The sequence below is a fragment of the Euprymna scolopes genome, chromosome 1 (genome assembly GCF_053919585.1).
Source record: "Euprymna scolopes isolate OS-2025 chromosome 1, ASM5391958v1, whole genome shotgun sequence".
In the NCBI taxonomy this organism is placed as follows: domain Eukaryota; kingdom Metazoa; phylum Mollusca; class Cephalopoda; order Sepiida; family Sepiolidae; genus Euprymna; species Euprymna scolopes.
In genome coordinates this window covers 70,504,919-70,525,379 of record NC_136482.1, presented here as the reverse complement: position 1 = coordinate 70,525,379, position 20,461 = coordinate 70,504,919, and the positions used below count along the sequence as shown (strand labels likewise).

The 20,461-nt window shown below is 31.4% G+C and overlaps 1 long non-coding RNA gene across 1 annotated transcript in view; it reads left to right on the top strand.

The window, feature by feature from the left end:
• The window catches only part of LOC145303287 (uncharacterized), a 390,610-nt gene that overhangs the window by 255,372 nt on the left and 114,777 nt on the right, over window positions 1–20,461 (top strand). Inside the window, exon 2 of the long non-coding RNA XR_013873705.1 lies at window positions 12,481–12,605. This is a non-coding gene — a long non-coding RNA (uncharacterized LOC145303287). The remainder of the gene's footprint in view (window positions 1–12,480; window positions 12,606–20,461) is intronic.

The window sequence follows — 20,461 nt, the reverse complement described above, 5'->3', positions numbered from 1 at the left end:
TCTTTTCATTGTGTTTGAAAGTCACTTTTTAACTCTGAAATGAATAAAGACTTCTGATAAAGTAAGGATCGTGAATAACAGATATCTGTACTTATGTAATTTCAGTTAAAATGAAATTTTTATTTATGATAGCAAAATATAAATAATAGAACTAGATCTACAAAATTTTCAATCGTACAGCTCTTATTTCTAGTAATCAATTATTTTGGTGAAGTGTTAGCCTTAAAACAGATCAATAATGTTTGTTTCACTTATTATCTCCAGCACACATAACCAGTATCAGTAGTGTTAATACGGTAAGCTTTTCGTAACTATTTGTGAATCTCAGAAAAGCAAATGCAATTTCGACATCTCTTTTACGTAGATACATCGGTTATCTTACATAAATTATTGGAGGGGAAAGAAAAAGAGAAGAAAAAAAATGAGAATTAGAGATGGATAATGAGCACAGTAAATGTGGTTCCGAGTCGTTTGTCGCAGTAAATTCGAAACTTTTTATGTTGGACACCCATTAACCCACTACGTCCCACTGTGCTATTAATAGAACACCAAAGAATTTATTTTTAAAATTTATAAAATAATATCCAATATTACTTTTACTGCATGATTATACTGAAGAAAAGATAACATTCATCTATATTAATCCAATTATCTCCGAGATTTGTGGAAATCCACTTAAAAAAATATAAGTTTGTCCAAATTCTGTCTGTTCGATAATGTTGGTTTGTTTTTGTTTTAGGGCATAACAGCCCTTTTCGGGGTATTTAATGCCGAATCCAGTGATTTTGAAGAACAATTTTTTGATAGAGTATATTTTTTTAAAGTCAGTTTCTATTTAACCCATAGTTGGGACCCTAACAGGTACTACCACACCGGGTCAGAATGGATCTGGGAGCAATGGCAATTGAAGGGTGGCTCCACACTCCCCAAAGCCCGCAAGCTGGGGCCTCACCATTTTAATGTCATATCCAGGACCGGTTCGATAATGTATATACTTATATAAATTAGTCCTGCAACACTCAACCACCAACGTACTGACGAAATTGCAATTAAATTAGTTGTCTGAACTTTTTTACTCTTACAATGATGTATATATTTTATCTTGTATACATAGTCTATTGGTTACTAAAATAAATCACACGTACCCAGTGCACTATTCATAGGAAGGTCAATATTTTATTTTCTAAATAAAACATATAACCTTTTTTTTGTTTACAGTTTGTATATTCTAACTCATTTTAATCATTACACAAAGATTCAACTCAGTAATAAAACCAATAAATACATGTAACTTAATGGATAACAGCCATTAAACATGCCTGTAAGTAATAGAGACGCACACATATAACTTCGTGATCATTTCTCTCGGGATTTAAGAAGTAATAATTCTCCTTCAATCTGGTTTTAGTCAAGTGTTATTTTTTCACTTTTAGCTGATATTGAATTATTTCGATAACCAGCGTTGACCTTGTTGGCTCAATGACACATTTATTTATTTAATAGCACGAAGATCCGATGTTGCTCGGAATTACATGAGGCTTACTACTATGTACAATTACATTGTGCTCATCGCACCGTGTTACTTTGTTGTCATTATTGTGTTATTAGTCAACTCCTATGGTTAAACTTCCTAATACAGTCGGAATAAGTTGAGATAATGGAACAGTCTCTTAGTTAATGTCTTATACATTTGGCTTAAATGCTACTGAAATTATATATACGCTTTGAAGTTTTGAGGGAATCATGTAAATATGAGCAAGTAGAGGTGAGGAATTGTAGCTATTAATCGCGCGGGAGTTGACATAGAGATTTAGGACTTTCATTATCCTTCCCCGTAAAATTTTATTCATATGACATAAATGTTATCGACATGTGCTACGCTATAATTTTGAAATGGGTTCGGCCTTAATGGGTTTTTTTTTAAGTTGGTAGAGAACTCAGCGATTCGAGACCACTTCAATAGTCTTTGCGGATGTTAAATATATGGTTTGAATTTCATAAAACTAATAGATATGTGATGTTTTGACTAGGGCTAGGACAACATAATATTCTGTTCGTTGTTTTGAATCTCAGATATGTACTGATATCTTATATGCTTTTATATAGAGTTATGTAGTTCTCAGTTGATTAACTATGTATCACTGTCTTGGATATATACTCGAGAGTCAAAACAATGAAAAGAATATTCTGTTGTTATAGGCCTAGTTATGACATTATAACCCTAAGAAGTGCATTTAGTTATTCAGAAATTGTCCATTGTCTAATCTGGTAAATGATGCACAAGTTTATATTTATCTAGATTATCTAAACGTTCTTTCGATAAAGAATATACAAGCAACCTTACAGATACACATACAAACACATTTGTATATAAATACATAAAGTACACTGGCTTTGCTCGGACCCTATGTACTGTTCATAGTTTATGTGCATATGTATATATATATATATATATATATATATATATATATATATATATATATATTAAAAAGTTTAACTCATGTCCAGGTAACCTACATCCAAAATTTTAAGTGTTTAAACACAAAATTGGCGGAAGTGTTTGGTAGAGTTTTCAAAAGACAAATCGTTGAAGTTTAACCCCTTGACAGCCAAAATCTCTGGTCCAAAGCAGTTTAAAATATTCTGCAAAGTTCAATTCTTTCAACTTTTACCTCTTGGCAGTCAAGTGTTCGTCCCCAAACTGATTTAACAGCTTGTTGCATGGCTTACTACCCTTTATGCAAAAATTTCAAATGTTTAGACACAAAATTGGCTGAGCAGTTTGCTAGAGACCGCAAATCTAAAGTCTTTGGAACTTGACTCCTTGCCAGCCAAGTTTTCGGCCAAAAACCGATTAAAAAGTTTGCGATATATCTGAATACACTTTATCTAAAATTTCAAATGTTTAGTCTAAAAATTGACTGAATAATTTGGTAGAGACCGCAATGGTAATTTTTTTTTAAACATTGACCCCTAATTTTGACTCCTTAGCATTTATTCTTTTGGGCTCAAATGAAATTAAAATGTTTGATCCATATCCAATAAACGTACATCTAAAATTTCAAGTGTTTAGATAAAAAATTGGCGGAAAAAATTCGTAGAGTTTTCAAAGGTCAAATCGTTGAACTTTGACCCCTTGACACCAAATTTCTGATTTAAAACCGATTAAAAAGATTTTCCATAATTTTAATACCCCTTATGTCAAATCTCGAGTCTGTAGAGTGAAAATTGACAAAGTAATTTAGTAGGGAAATGTACACATACATAAATTTACACGCACATACACAGACAGACAGACGATTTTACTTTTATAGATATATAGATTATGCCAATTTACACTTTATGTTTATTATCTGGTAATAATTGTATTTCTTTTTATATGCTTTTATATCGTTCTTTTCCGAAATAAACATCTAGACCAACTTTTTCTCTCTCATTTTTATCTACTACAGAACCAAATACATAGAGCACATAGAGCGTTATTTAAAACTCATTATGCGAGTCATTTTGTTTTCTATTGTCAACTTATATTTATATTCGTAAGAATTTGATTGTTGTTCGCGTGTTAGTCAGGAATTTTACATATTTGTAATAACAATGCTTCCAGTGCAAGCTTTTGAGTTATATTTAAAGGAAATAGTTTTATTACCAAGGGACTTATGAAATATGTTTATGGAAAATAAAGCCCCCCCCCCACCAAAAAAAAAAAAAGAAAGACAGAAAAACGAGTAATGTTTTCCGCTTTATGTTCAAAATTAAAAATATGACGATTGATGTTAGTTGTTATTTATTTTCAATGTTATTTATTGGTGTTGAATATTCTTCTAGTAATGACTAGGATTGATTTGAGATTTCAACGTTCGAATTTGGTCTGAGTTGTCATCTGTTGTTTTTATTTACTTGCCTCCCCACCATAGCAGAGTTACATAAAGGTCGAGTTTTTAACGTGACTAACATATGCTCTTGTGAATGCGTTTGATGCTACTTCGACGTACATACACTCGACTAACACAAGAAGCAGCAAAATCCCACCCTTTCTGTGTTGAGGTCCCTAAACGAAGTCCTTTCACTTTAATAGTTTCATCTCGCGGTCTGCTATAATTAAAAATTTCCTCCCCGTTTCCCGCTTTCCTAAATGCACTAACACGCAGAAGTTTAATGTTATGCTCAACTCCCACAAGCACTCTATACAACACAATCCTAAATAATTGCACATTACGTCCAAGTGGTAATATGCTCTGTTCGTGGTCATATAGTAAACAAAGCAGCTCTCTAAAAGGAGGGAATCTGATTTTAAAATAATATAAAGACTTTCTTAATCCATAAAGATTTCTCAGTCACTGACAGACTTCAGAAAAAAATAATGTTAGTATGAAAACATATAATAGCAACATTTACGTGAAAATAATTTGTGGTTTCATTTATTCTAAAAGTCTCTGTTTTTATAAGGGTTTTTATGTAGCCTAAAGATAAGTATTATGATCCTTTGGTTTGTTCGTGTTTTTTTTTTTTTTTTAATTATAAGTCGTATTTGTAAAAACAACAACATTACAAAACATATTAATCGACTTACGAAGTCAGTTTCAAAGGCAAAAGGCAGAGGATACGCCGTCTGTTTCTCAGAACGCTCGACGCAACGTCGAAAGGTAAACACTTAACCAAAATTGTGCCGATAGTTATATCAATTCTGTTTCAACACTAATTGAAGAAGCTGATAGCAAAACTAGGAAACTGTGAACATTTCTTAGATAAGGCGATGTCTTCCTCAGTTTTGCGAAATGGTCAAATATATTTCTTTAACATATTAGCTCGTGCGTGTTATAACTGATCTCGTTAAGCTACACTGACAAGTTCATAATAAAAAGAACTCAATCATGGAAAACTAGAAATATTTACTCACGGAGTGCAATTAATATATAACAGAAAATAAATTGAAAGAAAACAAAAGTGGCGACTTCTCCATAAATATAAGCTCGTGGTAGCATCACTAGAACATACTGAATCATCTGGACCAGGTGCGCTCGTGATTTAATGATCTGGGTTAAAAAATCATACGCTGCTAATTAATACTTTGCTTGTCGCACGCCTTTATATTTCTATCAAATTAGACGTACCTCTGACCCGTTTATTCACAACTATATTCACTAGTTATTTTACTTGGATTTCATTAAAAAAAAAAATAAAACACTGACATATCTGTTCATTTAGTCTTCTTGCATAATTAAATACAGTAGAACCCAAGGATACAGCATTAGAAATTAGTAAAAAAAAAACACAGTACAGTATATAATACACATGTATATGATCAAATCACATTATACATAACAATGTAAGGTGGGGCAAATCAAGTAACCAGAAACCGGAAAAACATCGTATTCCACATCGTAACCTGAGAAAAAACGTATTTTAGGGTCACCGTATCCCGGGGGTCTAATGTACTATCCTTATATGGAAGTATTATTTTTTATACTTCTTAGAAAGTAAACTTCTTATTTTTCCATCTAATTTATATACGTGTGAAAAAGAGTGACCTACCCTCAAGCGTCTACATTCAATTTACATACGTGAAGGTATTTAAATTGAATGTAGACGCTTGAAGGTAGGCCACTCTTTTTTTTTTTAATGTTAACAGAGAAAGATGAACGATAAGACTGGAAGAATTCATATAATGTGAGATAGGAGTGAGATAAAATCATAGGTAATAGAAAATATGGGTTACTTGTTCAGTTTATTATATGTTATGGTTATACATGAGATAATTGGAACAATGAAAACAAGGTTTGGGGCATAAATTGTTTACATTGTTCTAATTAAATGTAACATATAGTATGTTCGTTAGTCGAAACGATGAAGACCATCGGAATATCTGGACGAATGGTGATGCAAGGATTGCACAATCACTAACCACGTGTCAAATTAGAATAGGCCGAAAATAATAATAGTTTTACGTTAAATTTATATGCGAAATTGTTTTCCTATGTTAAAGTCTAAAATATTTTATCTTCTAAAAAGAGTAGCATCTCATTTTGGAGGTTTGATTTAGTTAATAATGCTAATCTATTTGCTGGTGTTGTTGTTATTATTATTATTATTATTATTATTATTATTATTATTATTATTATTATTATTATAGTTGTAGTTGTTATGGTAGTAGTATTAGTACCTTGTCCTTTTATTTACAGTAATAGACCAAACTTTTCTAATTTCGAGTAAAACATTCCTATTTCTACATAGAAGACGGTAGAGAATAATTGACAAAAGCGTGTCACAATGTTAAGGCGTGTTTTCGTAATCGTAACATTATTAGGTGGAACCTCATGCTTGACATCTTAACTATTCGTTTCCTAAACTAGGTTTTTGCTTTGCATATCAATCGTTGATTCTTTTTAATCATTTGTGAAAATTTCAAACGGTATTAATCACGATTAAATGTACATGAGATTTGTTTTAAAAAGAAAACACATCTGCTCTCATAATTTCAATCAATTATCAGTAAAACATTCGATAACACTATTTAGAAAGATCTAATTTTGTAATATACGAAGTGTATTTGCTAAGGATATGGGGGAAGGGGGTGCAGTTATTTTACGTTTTGTAAAATATATATGTGAAGGGGTATAGTCATAATTGGAATCGGCACTTGCATCCGAATCTGGAATTTAGAACAGAATTCGTAATTGTATCGTGAACGGGAAAATTTTTTGGAATCATCCCGATACTAGTATATATATATATATATATATATATATATATATATATATATATATATATATATATATATATATATATATAACTACTTCATTTAATCACATAAATTAATATACGAAAGTATAGATTTATGCGTAAACTTTAAGTATTTACTTCAACAGTGCTCAATACGTAGATAGAGCTAGGTAGTAAGTTATAACATATATATGGCGATTAAGCTACGCAGAATATTCCGCATTTCATCCAGGACGCTCCCTACTAACACAGCACACACAAAGGAACGGGTGAGCCGGAGGTCACATGGGTCTTTGTCCTGTAAGTGCCTGCTCATTGGCTGATAAGGAAGGGTGTGATAGAAAATAGAAAGCTGATTGGCTAATAAAAAAAACTCAACAGAAGGTGCATATATAAAAACGCGAAACAAAAAATCCTCGCATGAGCCTGATGAATCCTAGAATATTCAGTGTAGCTTGATCGCCATATATATTATAAAGAAATATGTTACACACACCTTTTTTTAATTACATCTGCATCCCCTCTCAAGACAACGTTAGTTAGCCCTGCTAATTTTCAATGAGTGTTACTATCAGTTCTGTCTTTTCGTATTGCGTATGTTTCTGAATAGTATTATACAGTATAACTAAGAAATATATAATATTACTAAGAACAGAATTTCGGGTAAGTGTTATCCCTTCGATGTTGAGCCGAGAGCTTTGAGAAGAAGACTCAGCATATTAATTGCTAGCTATGTGAACAGTCGATCTTTTTCACTGACCTTATAAGTGGAGATGATAGGTTAAGCTGTTGCCGCTGTATTATTTTTTATTATGATCAAACCTAATATGACTGGAAAGTAAATAAAAAACATCAGGTAATTTTGATTGAGTTTTTGAAAGATATCTTCTTTCATCAATCCTGTATTAATTTTTAAATATCTTTATATAAATTTACGTAGGTGCATATGTTTTTATTTCTGCATTTATATGATTTACTCTTGACTTTATTAATCGGTAATTATGAAATTTTGAACGACATTTTTATACGTAAATATGAAGAATATGGCTTATATTTAAAACTAGCAGTTCAGACCAGCTTTGCTCGGGCCCTATTTACTGTTCATTATATATATATATATATATATATATATATATATATATATATATATATATATATACTAGGATGGGTACCCAGCGTTGCCTGGGTTGACATGAACATCAGTTGGGAACACACCTGTTATACTAATCATTTTCATGATGGGCAACATGGATACCCTCACAACAATTCCAAAAATAAAAGAACGGATAAAAACATGTGAATGTAATCGCCCCAAAGAAGAAGTACCTGATACCCTCTCCACCAGATATTTCGGCAGAATGGATACAAATAGAAGAAACTATTCTCCGGATATTGAGCACTGTAAAGAACCCCCTAAAAATAAATAATTAAAAATAAATCATTACAATTTTTATTTTTAATAAAAATAGCAGCGAATGCCCGTGCGATCGGAAAAAAAAATAGCCACGTAGGTAGAACCCCTAAAAAAATGAAAATCTAGAAAAAAATAATTTCGAAAAAAAATTAAATTAAATTTTTCGTCATTTTATGTTTCTAATGTTATCCCCCCCTCCAAAATAAAAAAATTAATTTGTCATATTTTGGGGGTTCATTTTGTTTATAAAATTGTTAGGTGAAAGTACAGAATGGTGTTATAAACATTAATTAAATTTATCATTATTTTATGTTTCAAATGTAATTCCCGCCCCACCACAAAAAACTGTATTTGTCATGTTTTGCCCCACCCCCTCGATCGCCAAACTTGAAAAAATACTAGCGATGACATCTCGTTGAACGCTTTGTGGCCAAAAAGTGGGTGCTCATTTTACCTTAAATTTATATAGAAAAGTGATACCCCACTTTCAAATGTTAATTTTCTTTTTTTTCAGCATTTCTTCTTCATATTATTTATAAAGACTGTTTAAAGGTATTAGGGCCAAAAAATAGGTCCTAATTTTTTAGGGGTTAAACGACGCTGGCTGACGTCGTAAAAATTTACCATTTTCTTAATTAGAAATTTAAGTTTGTAATCGATAAGATTAACTTGAAAAAATAAAGAAAAGTGTAAATTGTGGAATTTAGACGGGGGCAGTAGATCTTCATTTTTTTTAAGTATTAAACGACGATGGGCCACATCGTAAAAATTTACCGATTTCTGTATAGCTTTTTAAAGAATAATAACAACAAACAAATGAAATGTTCGGAAGATTCTAAGGGGCAAATATCTGTAAAAGTTTTTTTTTACAAATTCGATGTTGGAATAATAATTCCAAATAAATTAAATATGTTATCAATATAATTATTGTTTAAAATTTATTAAAAAACAATTTAAAATAGAACACTTAAAACAATTCTCTCGATAGAAACATTAAGATACCGCTATTTAATAAAATCGATTTTTCTTAATGTAATATGCAAATGACATGATCTCCTAATTGTATCTAGCTTGCAAGAATGAAACTATATAGAGAAATAAATGAAAGAGTAAAGTAAGGAACCTTTTGTATATATTAATCAAATTGTGAACAAACAAACAAACAAACAAACAAACAAATAGACAGGAATACGAATTTATATATATATATATATATATATATATGTGTGTGTGTGTGTGTGCGCACGTGTGTGTGTGTGTGTGTTAATATCCTAGTACTTTTTAACGTACGTATGTACGTGTGTCACGGTCTCTAGATTATAAATGATTCGATCGGGAGATCATATTTAATTAAAAGAAGAATAGAAGGCAATATCTTACGAAGAACATTTAATTATTAGTAGATATATATATATATATATATATATATATATACGCTAATTTCATATTCGTAGTAAGTTATCACCTTCTATCGTACTTATTATAAATAGGATCTGTCGATCACCGAATACGCAATGTAAAAGATATTTAAATGATGTTGCTTTCAAACCGTATGTGAAAGTAAAATATACCTTCTTGGTCTTTTGGCTGTAATCCAAGGATTCTGCGTAAAGATGTTATACTGATACCATAGAAATATGTCAGGAACTCCTATAAGGATATTGGAGCTAAACTTTAATAATGAGATATAATCGGACACTATATTAACTAGATTAAAGTTTTGATTAAAGAGCTACCATAATATCGCAGAGTCTCCATTCGTAGTGTACGTGCACAGAATGCTCAGTAGCAATATATTATATATGGAAAATGCCGCCGTGGAATTTCACAGGTCTCTCTAGTTTTAATGAATACAATTAATTTATCAGTAAAAATCAATATTATTATTAGTATGTATCAAGCGTAATTAAACCGTTAGACTGCATTTTCTTCGCTGACTAAATTAACAACTAAACTATCTTTTATTTTATTTTCTTGCTTAACCATATAGATAGCAGCATGTCTTAATGGCACGATTGCTATTAAACTGCCTGATGTATGAAACTGGATTTAAGAGAAAACAGACCATAGTCAAAAAGGCGTCTTTGAGTACTCGCACGAATTTTATGCAATATATACTAAAGATAATTATTTGTTTGTGTGTGAACGTTGAGGAAATTAGAGATGCCATAGCGAAGATTCTGCTTTGTCCGAATTTAATATGGCCTCCGATGTCGTGCAACCTTCGTTTATGATTACATGTTATTGACCGCCTATGGAGAACCCTTACGTGATGGGTCATCTGAAGAGTATTATCATTTAGAAATCCATGCGTATGTGTTAGCGATGGATAGATGGATAGGGAGTGATAGATAGAGAAAAATGAAGAGAGAGAGAGAGAGAGAGAGAGAGAGAGAGTCGGTTCATTTCCATACGTGAATGTCCATCGAACGAACTACAGGGACAATTATCCTAACCTTTAGCCAATGATCGACTTTTATTTTCCAAAGCTTAATTGATTATGAATAACATTAGCGAGATGAATATGTTTCATATCGAAAGCTGAGAACTAAAAAACTATAACATTCATAGTGATAAAATCACGTAATAAAGACTTTTACAGGTTTCTCTAATTCTGGAAACCTCCATGCTTCTAACTTAATCGACATAACTAATGAATGTTATATCATATATTATATCAGAGGCGTATCATAAAAAAGGTACTACCCGAAAATGTGAATAACATAATTATATAGCAGTTCTCGGTAGACAATGATAACAAATTATCGGAAATTTAAATGTCAAAGATACCTAAATAGCATGCATAATAATGAATATAGTAAGGCGTATTCTGTCTATGAAATTAAAGAGGTTAGTATTATTTAAGTAGGAGAGAGGAGGTTTGAATACTTTATATGAGGTTTATTAATAATTTAAAATAATGAACATTTTATTAAGATCGGATAATTTTAAAATCTTGGTGAATTCTTTTCACTCATGAGTATGTATCAGCTGGTTGAAAGAACCTTCACTCTCAAAGCAGAACACTGCATTAGTTTTATCTTACAAACTGTAATTTACATCTTAGCGGTTGTCACATTCATAAAGTTACGGCTGTTACCTTTTCCAGTTTTACCCATGAAAATAATCGTAATTTTCTGGGATTTTCAAACTGAAATCTTTTATTCAGTCTACCTTGATGTAAATCCGCACTCTATGTTGTTTTTATGTATCTATTAGCAGTTTATTTAAACTTTACTTTTGCTAAAGTAATTTACCAAATCTTCAACTTACAAACTCGGAAAATAATCTTCTAAATCTATTGGACAAAGATCTTTTCGCTACTCTAGTTCATCTTTCTCACGTCGTGAGTCTATCTCTCTCGGTACTTATTTTCATAGCAAATTCTCGAGTGAGGTTTGGTCTATACTCCTCGCTCTCTGCAATAAACTGGCTACAAATACTCACCTATATACAGAAACTCTTACTTTATCTTACTCTCTGTCCGTGTCTCAATCTAAACGAAAATTCCACGAGCAAAGTTTATTTCCTAGAAATGATCTTTTGTGGAACAACATACCGTGGGAATGCTTTCCAGCTGGCTATAACATAATAATTTTTAAATCTAATGTAACTAAATTCTTGTTGAGTCGTCCATACATATAATTAAACCCTATCCACGTTCCACAAGTGCCGATCATCACAGTGTTGTCTCAAGGTCTACTCGATATTCTTTAACCTTTATCCTAGAGTGGCGTTTGGGCTTTGATATGCAGCGACCATCCAGTAACAGTTTTGACCCACGTATTCATATGCCTATTAAGAGAGTCTGACATCTGGAAAGTTTTATAAAATCAGAATGACAAAGATAATTCTGACAATTCAAAACATGCACAAAAAACAAATACAAATTCGCCAACTTCAACTAATAACATTTTAATGCTGGTCACGTCGCAGGAGTACGTTGTGGCATCTCTATTACAACTTTTTTAAACATCTCATTTGTATGTTGGGGAATTCTAGTACTTAAATAATGACCACACATCACTCTCCGAGATCTAAAAAGTAAACTGCAATTTTGGTTAGTATTACCTGACAAACCCTTACGTGGATGAACCGCGGAAACTTCCGTGTAGCTTAATTGCCACACATATTTTCAAAGCTTACTACATAGATCTACTCATGTATTGAGCACTGTTGAGTAAATAATGAAAATAGATAAATACAATTTTATTTAAAAAAATGCATGAAATAATCATATATATATATATGTGTGTGTGTGTGTATGCATGTATAGATACATCTCTTCTAAATCTATTTTATATAAAACGAACTGACATTGTCTTTTTTATTTATTTCAACAGATTTATGTACTCGAATAATTGACACGAAATGAAATAAACCTGGACTATGAGATACCGACGCGAACCTCATTACTAAACAGATGCTAAAGATCAGTGAACTTGCCGCAACCTGATGTCTATATTTGGTAAGTTATACATGTTATACTGTTTCATTTTTTGTAAAATTTGGATAAAGAATGCCAGAATCATTTTTACTATAGATGGAAGTAATACTTATTTTCTCAAACAGGTTGAAGAGCTAAGCTGAACATAAAAATGCATGAAAAAAACGTCTTTATCAAATTCTGTTGAAAGTGTTTATAATTTATAAATTTAATTAAAAAAAATGAACTGAAAACTCTGATTGTGATATTAATTAATCTTCAGGTCCTTTGTCGAAGTCTGGATAAATCTTTCGAATCCGAGAATTAGCATCGAATTTTGAACGGAACCCTTTACTTAATACACGGTGTAGAATGCTCTCGTTCTGTCAGCCATGAGTTTGTAGAAGTTCTAAGTAATTCGCAATTGTATTTTGAGAGTCGCCCACACTGAAGATTGAACCTTAAACCTTAAGGAGATTGTAACTTTTACAACTGCATTATATCAATTACTTTATCCGCAAGAACCGTGACGTAGTGTGTAAAGGTCTTGGGCGACACTAATGATATTGAATACAAACACACTAATTTCTGCATAATCCTCTTGATTTACAACACACGCACCATGCAAGTTTGAATGGCTAACACAGGAGTGACGAACGTAAGACGTCCGGACATATCGCATCATGGATATTTCATCTGGCCACCTTATGCAAATAAGTACATATTACGTGTTCCACTGCTTTTGATGACTTCAAAAATTATTTAGGACATGCTAGAAATAAGGGTTTCCATTAAGGTGCGAAAGATTCTGCTCCAGTTTCTGAAGATGGCTTCACGAAGGTCATTTGTTCTTGAATATTATTTGCCATTTCGATAAACCTCTCTTGTCATCCATCCCAAAACATTTTAAATTGGGTTCAAGTCCGGTGAGCATGCAGGATGTCCCAAGAGATAGACTTCATTTTCTTATAGAAAGCTCAAAATCCGTCTTGCAGTGTGGATTGCAGCATTATCCTGTTGGAATAACCATCCATCTCCACAAAAACGATGACCCTCCATCATCAAAGATGCTGTTTGTAGCATGCTAACATAACCAGTTGCTGTCTGACGATCATGCACCACCTGGAGCTCCATCGTCCCTCTGTAAGAAAAGGAACCTCATACCATTACCACCCTCCACCACGACGTGTGGAAAAAATTTCAAGGGGTATATTTTTGTTATGCCAATATCGCTGGAAGCCATCAGGACCATCTAAATTTAATTTTTTCTCATCAGAAAACAGGACTTTCTTCCACTTCTCAGCGTCTCTGGTTTGGTATTCACGACCAAATCTTAAGCGGTCCACTTTGTGACGTGGAAACAATTGAGGAATGCCTTTTTGTTGTAAGTGTCGTCTGATGGTTATTTGACTGCGATCAGCATCTGTAACAGCCTTAATTTGACTAAAAGAAAGCTTTCTGTTATTCATAACAACCCGTCTGATTCTCCTACTCAATGCAGGAGAAATTGGGGGGGGGGGCTACCAACAGATTTTGCTTTTCCATAATTCTCAGTGTTCTTTAGAAAGTTGCAAATAACAGTTTTACCTTAGCTGCTATCGCTCGCTGTGACAAATCTTACTTATGGAATTCGAGAGCGCTAAACTTCTGTTCGTTTTCTAGCTTTAAGCATGGCAATACTTTAACATAGTGATTTCTAATGTCTAACTGAACCAAAAACATTAGAATTACCATAAATCTAACAATTTATACCTTTGGTCTTATAATTTTGATCATGTGTAAAAAGCCTAATTTAATAAAAATGCAAATTTTTAAATAAAATTTTTGGAATGTACCTTTCTGTTTCCATAACCTTTTAGATTGTAGTTTTAGTAACCTTAAGTCGGAAAAGTATAAAATCTATCCTTAAAAAAGGTTTCTTTTTAAAGATTCTTAAGTGGTCTTAAATTTTTGATCAGCAGTGTATTTAGTCAATAAAGGTGAAACTGCATAGCTAGTTCTATCATTATACCATGCTTGAGTCTAAGTCTTAAGTCTAAGTGTTACATCTCTGCATTGTTCTGCCTAATCTTATTTTATATAAACATTAAATAAAATAAATAATATTCTCCTGGTGTTTTTAAAAATAAGGAATGCAGGAACACATGGAACCAGTTTAAACTAGTGATTTGTATTTTTCCCTTTTCGTTTATTTTTTAACTATAATACGTGTTTTCTCCCAGACCCGGCATGGTTTGGTCAATGAAACTTTGATACACCCACCATGTAACGTATTGTTTTCAAACGGAATACTATATATTTGTCTGATCTCACAGAAGAGATCTGAGTTCTAGGTTATGATACTGCGAAAGGATTTGTGTGTGTTCTTCGGGTAAAATTGTCGATTCGAATATAAATAGTAACCCACACAACGTTCATTCAAATAGCTCAATAATGAAATTCTAACGCTATGACTATTTATATAAATTTTAGTTGAACATAATGTGCGTTATTTCCCAAGTAATATATATATATATATATATATGTGTGTGTGTGTGTGTGTGTGTGTGTGTGTGTGTGTAAATTCATCCACAAGCATGCGGGTTTTGCATTATTTACAGTTTTCACGTTGGTTTGATAGGCAAGTGCCCCAATCTGAGATTAATCCTGGAAGGTTTTCGTTTAATTATGAGAATTAATCGAAATATGTTGCAACCTTGAAAACACAAATAATTTGGGGCTCGAACAAAAGCGTGAAAATGAAAAATATGAGGGCAATAAAAATCGACCAGGAAGTTTTCAAATAAGACAACCATAACGGTAATGATAGGCACTTACTAACAAAAGCAGTCGTATATCATCAGAAAATGACGTCCATCAAAATAGCAATTTACACGAAAATAACTGATAAATGACTATCCTAAAAACTACAAAAATAATAAATAAATAAATAAAAAACGCCAACTAATTGGAAAACGTGGCGTTGTTACTGACCACAAATTAAGAAGCCAAAAACATGCAAGGTACTTTATCTCTAGTCCTAATGTGTGAACACCCTTGCCAAACGACTATGCGACTACAGGCGACTTTTCACCGGTTACGAAAACATCAGCTACATTGCAACAGGTATCGGTCGCAACTCTGTTTTGCCTAATATTAGAATATTAGAACAATCTCTACCGACAGTCAACATTATTCAAGGATATTAAGTAAAGCAGATTAATAGTAATCAAACAGTTTCTTCATAATATGGAAGAACTACAAGACCGTTTTATAAGGCATCTCTACAAATTACAGTTCATCGAGTTAGCAACCCCAATAAAACCCTCTAACGTAATATCACACCTTGTGTAATGGAGTATTAAAAGCGTGTCGGAATCTACCCACGCAAGTAATCAATTGCATTATTTAATCCTTGGTAGTAATAAGTAGGAACATGGCAATAGATCATTTCTATTAAATGGCAAAGAAAACAAAAATCGCTCTTAATCGCCGAAAATGGTAGAGGATATTGAGACCTTTTACGGCATATTGAAATTTAAAGAAAGACATAGTGATACGTATTTTCAGAGAAATCAGCTGTTCCTGTAAATACATATTATTACTCTACTCCCGAGTTCTGTTTTTCTTGCATCATAACAATTCTGGCTATTTTTTTTTTAATTGTTATATCCGTTAGAAGCGTTGACTGAGATTCGGACAATAAAATATGTATAGAATACGTTTGAAGCCAAAATTGCAATGCGAAATTACTAAAATAAACAAGTGTTTATTTTTAAGAAATATATTTCGAAGTAAAATTCCCTTGTCAATCTTTTATGTTTTTTTAATTTTTCGCCATAACGTTAAGTTGGAGAATGTTGAATGCTGAGTTCAAATGATGTTAACTGCGGTATTTTTATAAGGTCGCATTAGGAGCGACTCACCGCGCGATTTGAAAATCTGAATTGTTTGTGTTTTATTTTTTATATCCGTTAGAAGCGTTAACTGAAATTTGAAAAAAAAAATACGTACTGAATACGTTTGAATCCAAAATTGCAATTATTAAAATAAACAAGTGTTCATTTTTAAGAAATATATTTCGGGGTAAAACTGTCTTGTTAGTCTTTTATGTTTTTCCTTTTTTATTCGCCACGATGTTAAGTTAAAGAAAGCTGAATGAAGAGTTCGCGTGATTTTCTACGTACTGAATACGTATGAAGCCAAAGAAAAAAGGAAAAAAAACCCAGCTTTCCAAATCGTGCGGCCAGGCGGCCGGCTATCAAACCTTATAAAATCACTGCATTTAACATCACGTGGATTCTTTATTTAACTTTCTCCAACTTAACATCATGGCGAAGAAAGAAATAAAAAAAATATAAAAGATGGACAAAAGAGGTTTACTTCGAAATATATTTTTTAAAAATAAACACTGGCATATTTAAGAAATTTCGCATTGCAATGTTGGCTTCAATCGTATTTTTCATATATATATATATATATATATATATATATATATATATATATATATATATATATATATATATATATATACATATATTATAATACTGAAATTGTCCTTCTTGGGCGTTGAAACCGCATTTTCGCTTCCGCTTTACGATGCGCATGCATAAAGAAATAAAAAAAGCCAATAAGCAGAAATTCATTCTCAAAAATAAAGAATACAAACAAAACTTTAAGAAATGATAAATATTATTAATTTTAATCAATATATACAAAACTTTACATAATTTTAAACAATACAAACTATTTTTTATTTTTTATTTCAAATGATATAAATAGAAGTTTTTACAATTCATACGATCTCATTGTTAAATATTATTTAATTAATGATAATTTCGCGATATTTTTAAGGGTGTTAACACCGCACACACACACACACACACACACACACACACACACACACACACTAATAAAACTAGGGCGGGCCTGTACCATGCACACTGTATTTTTTGTTTTCTTTATTTTTCAATTTTCTTTCCGCGGATTAAACTGATCTTATATAAAGGATGTTTCAGCCTTCCTCGTTGATTACATGAATTAACGTGTACTAACTTAAAAAAATCTTTTTGCATTTAACGAATCGCGCTGAAATAATAATCTTATTATTTAGAAACATATTATTGAACTATTCTGTACTTCCACCAAACAATTTGCTAAATAAGATATCGTAAAACTTGATTTTAACTTGAAATACTATGTAAAATATAGAGTGGACCATTAAATGTGAAATCCCCTTAAAAATAGTCGTATATACATAAGAAAACAAATAAAACGGGTGTGGGCAGACCGACATTTCTCAAATGAAAAGTCGCAAAATATAAAATAAATAAATAATAATAATTGCAAAGGGGGGGGGGTCTAAGGACCCAACGTCAAATCGGGGCTTTAAATCGGTTCTGACAATGGGGATATGTATGTAGAAATGGAACAACTTTTCAAATCTTTAGATATTAATTATTTCTCAATTTTTTCATAATCTAATAGTTTAGTGTCCAATCGATAATAATCCAGAAAAATAGTTGAAAAAAGAAGAAAAGGAAGAACTTGTAAATGGGTGTGCCATTGTTCAGGTGAACGTACATATTTAAAAAAATATTTATGCAAGTTGTGCCTGAATAAAACTTGAACTTTATTTTAAAAAAGCATTGTATATTAAACTTTTCTCGAAATTATTTATTTTCGATTATTTTATTTGTATTTTTACTGCAAGTTGAAATTGTTTAAGAAAACAAAACAAAAAAAAATGCTTTTTCTAATGTAATAATACACAAAATAATTGTTGAAAAGTTGATCGATTTTGATAGTTTTAAAAAATAATTGTTTTTTTACAACCTAATTTAGCGTAGTTTATCTCCTAAATAGAAATCAAAATCTATTGTTTTCTTATGCATTTCACCTGCCTTTAAAGATAATATAAATGAAGGATTTTTTTATTAATTAAAATTTAACATTTTAGAGTGGGGATCACTTTCCTCTATAAATCTAACGTAAAATGAGACTCCACTTCTTGGCGACAGAGTTAGGCATGCAATCGTTAGCATTTTTTTCAAGTTTGTGGCGGGGAGACAGAAAGAGGGAATTGATGGGGATGGAGTCATAAGTTTCAAACATGTTAAAATACATAAAAACATTTTAAAAATACATAGAAACACTTAGAAATATGTGTGAGAGAGATTTTTAAACTTTTTCTTTGTAAGATTTGCTTTTAAAGGTCTCATCGTTTAACTTTATGAATATCTCTTCTGGAGATGGTTATAGATATGCATGGTTTTTCAAACAGTCATTGAAAAGCGTCGAAAACTCAGCGCGCATTCTGATTTTTCAATATTTATTTGTTATATATTCTGTTGGGAAACCAAATGCGAGTAATCGACTCATGAAATTACACCATTTACTTCAATCTTTCTAATTCTTTTATTTATTGTGTCTAATGTTAAAAATAGTTCATTTAGTGTGGGTTTTAAAATCAGTTTAATGTATTCGGTTAATTCGAAGTAATCTTTTTTTGTTAGCTTCGTATTCTGTTTATCAACGACGCTAACTTTGTTGCAGAAAGAATAATTAGTAATACCCATCAGTTGAACAGTAAAATTCAATCTAACCACGGCCATCGTAATAGATGGTCTATCAGCTGAAAAATGACGTCATCGCCATGGTCCTAGCAAGCCAGACATGTGGAACACTTAGACTGTCGATAATGAGCAGAAAATTTTACAGAAAGCGTTAGAAAACTTCTAAATTGGATTTAAAAAAAGATAACCAAATATCACAATGATTTGTTTTGAGATTCATCCAATATAAATAATAAGAATTAAACGGGACAAAGTTGTTTGTTTATGATTTAAAAGCAATTGAACATTTCGTTGTATTATGGATTTTTAAAATTGTAATACATTCTTTATTTACTAGTAAATTGCATTTAAAAAGAAGAAAAGGAAGAACACGATTTGATTTATAGTAAAACTGAAGTTTATTCAATATAAATAAGTAAGAATTATGAGTGTGAGATGACGTATATTTGAAGCAGAAGACAATCATATGTTGCAAAACAAGAAATATGAATTAAGGCAATAAACAAATTTTAAGATTAAACGATTTTTTTAAAAATTAAAACGAACAGTCTATACTTCTTTAAGCGAAATGAATAATAAATATTTTTTAAATTAAAAAGAACAACAATATTTTTTTAAAATCAAAGCGAACAACATTTTTTATATCAAAGCAAACAACAATATTTAAAAAAATCAAAACTGAAAAACGAAAGAAAAATTAGTTTACCTGAAATACGAAAGAAAAATTAGTTTAACTGAAAACCGACAAGTTAAAAAATGTAAAAATCAAATTCAAACAAATAATGTTTGTATAAACAAAGTTACTAATACAGAAATATTTCAAACATTAAACATAAAAAACATTACAAGAATTTGTTGTAAGAATTTAATAAAGAATTTGAATTTTACTTTTTCTGATATTTATTTAAACTATTATCATTCTGTTGCCGACAAAAAATTGTTTATAAGGGAATTCGATGGACTCCATATCAGCATTATATTAATTTGCTGAATAGTGTGACCCTCATCACAAGATTTTGCTTAGCCAGTACATTTAAAGTTATATGCATGGCTAATTTTCTTTCAAACATTTTACAACTAACTTTGCCGTATCGAGATGGTGTGAGTTTTTTTTTCTTTTCATCGCATTCATACGCAAATAATTTGTTTCCTTATCTTTCAGTAATGAAAAGCAGTACTTTTTGGTCCTTTTTCGTAGTTACGTTTGCCATTTGAAACGATGTATCATGCGGGTAGGTAGCAAATTAACCAAAGATATATATATATATATATATATATATATATATATATATATATATATATATATATACCTACTCCCAGTTAAGTGGTGGGACACGTGACCAA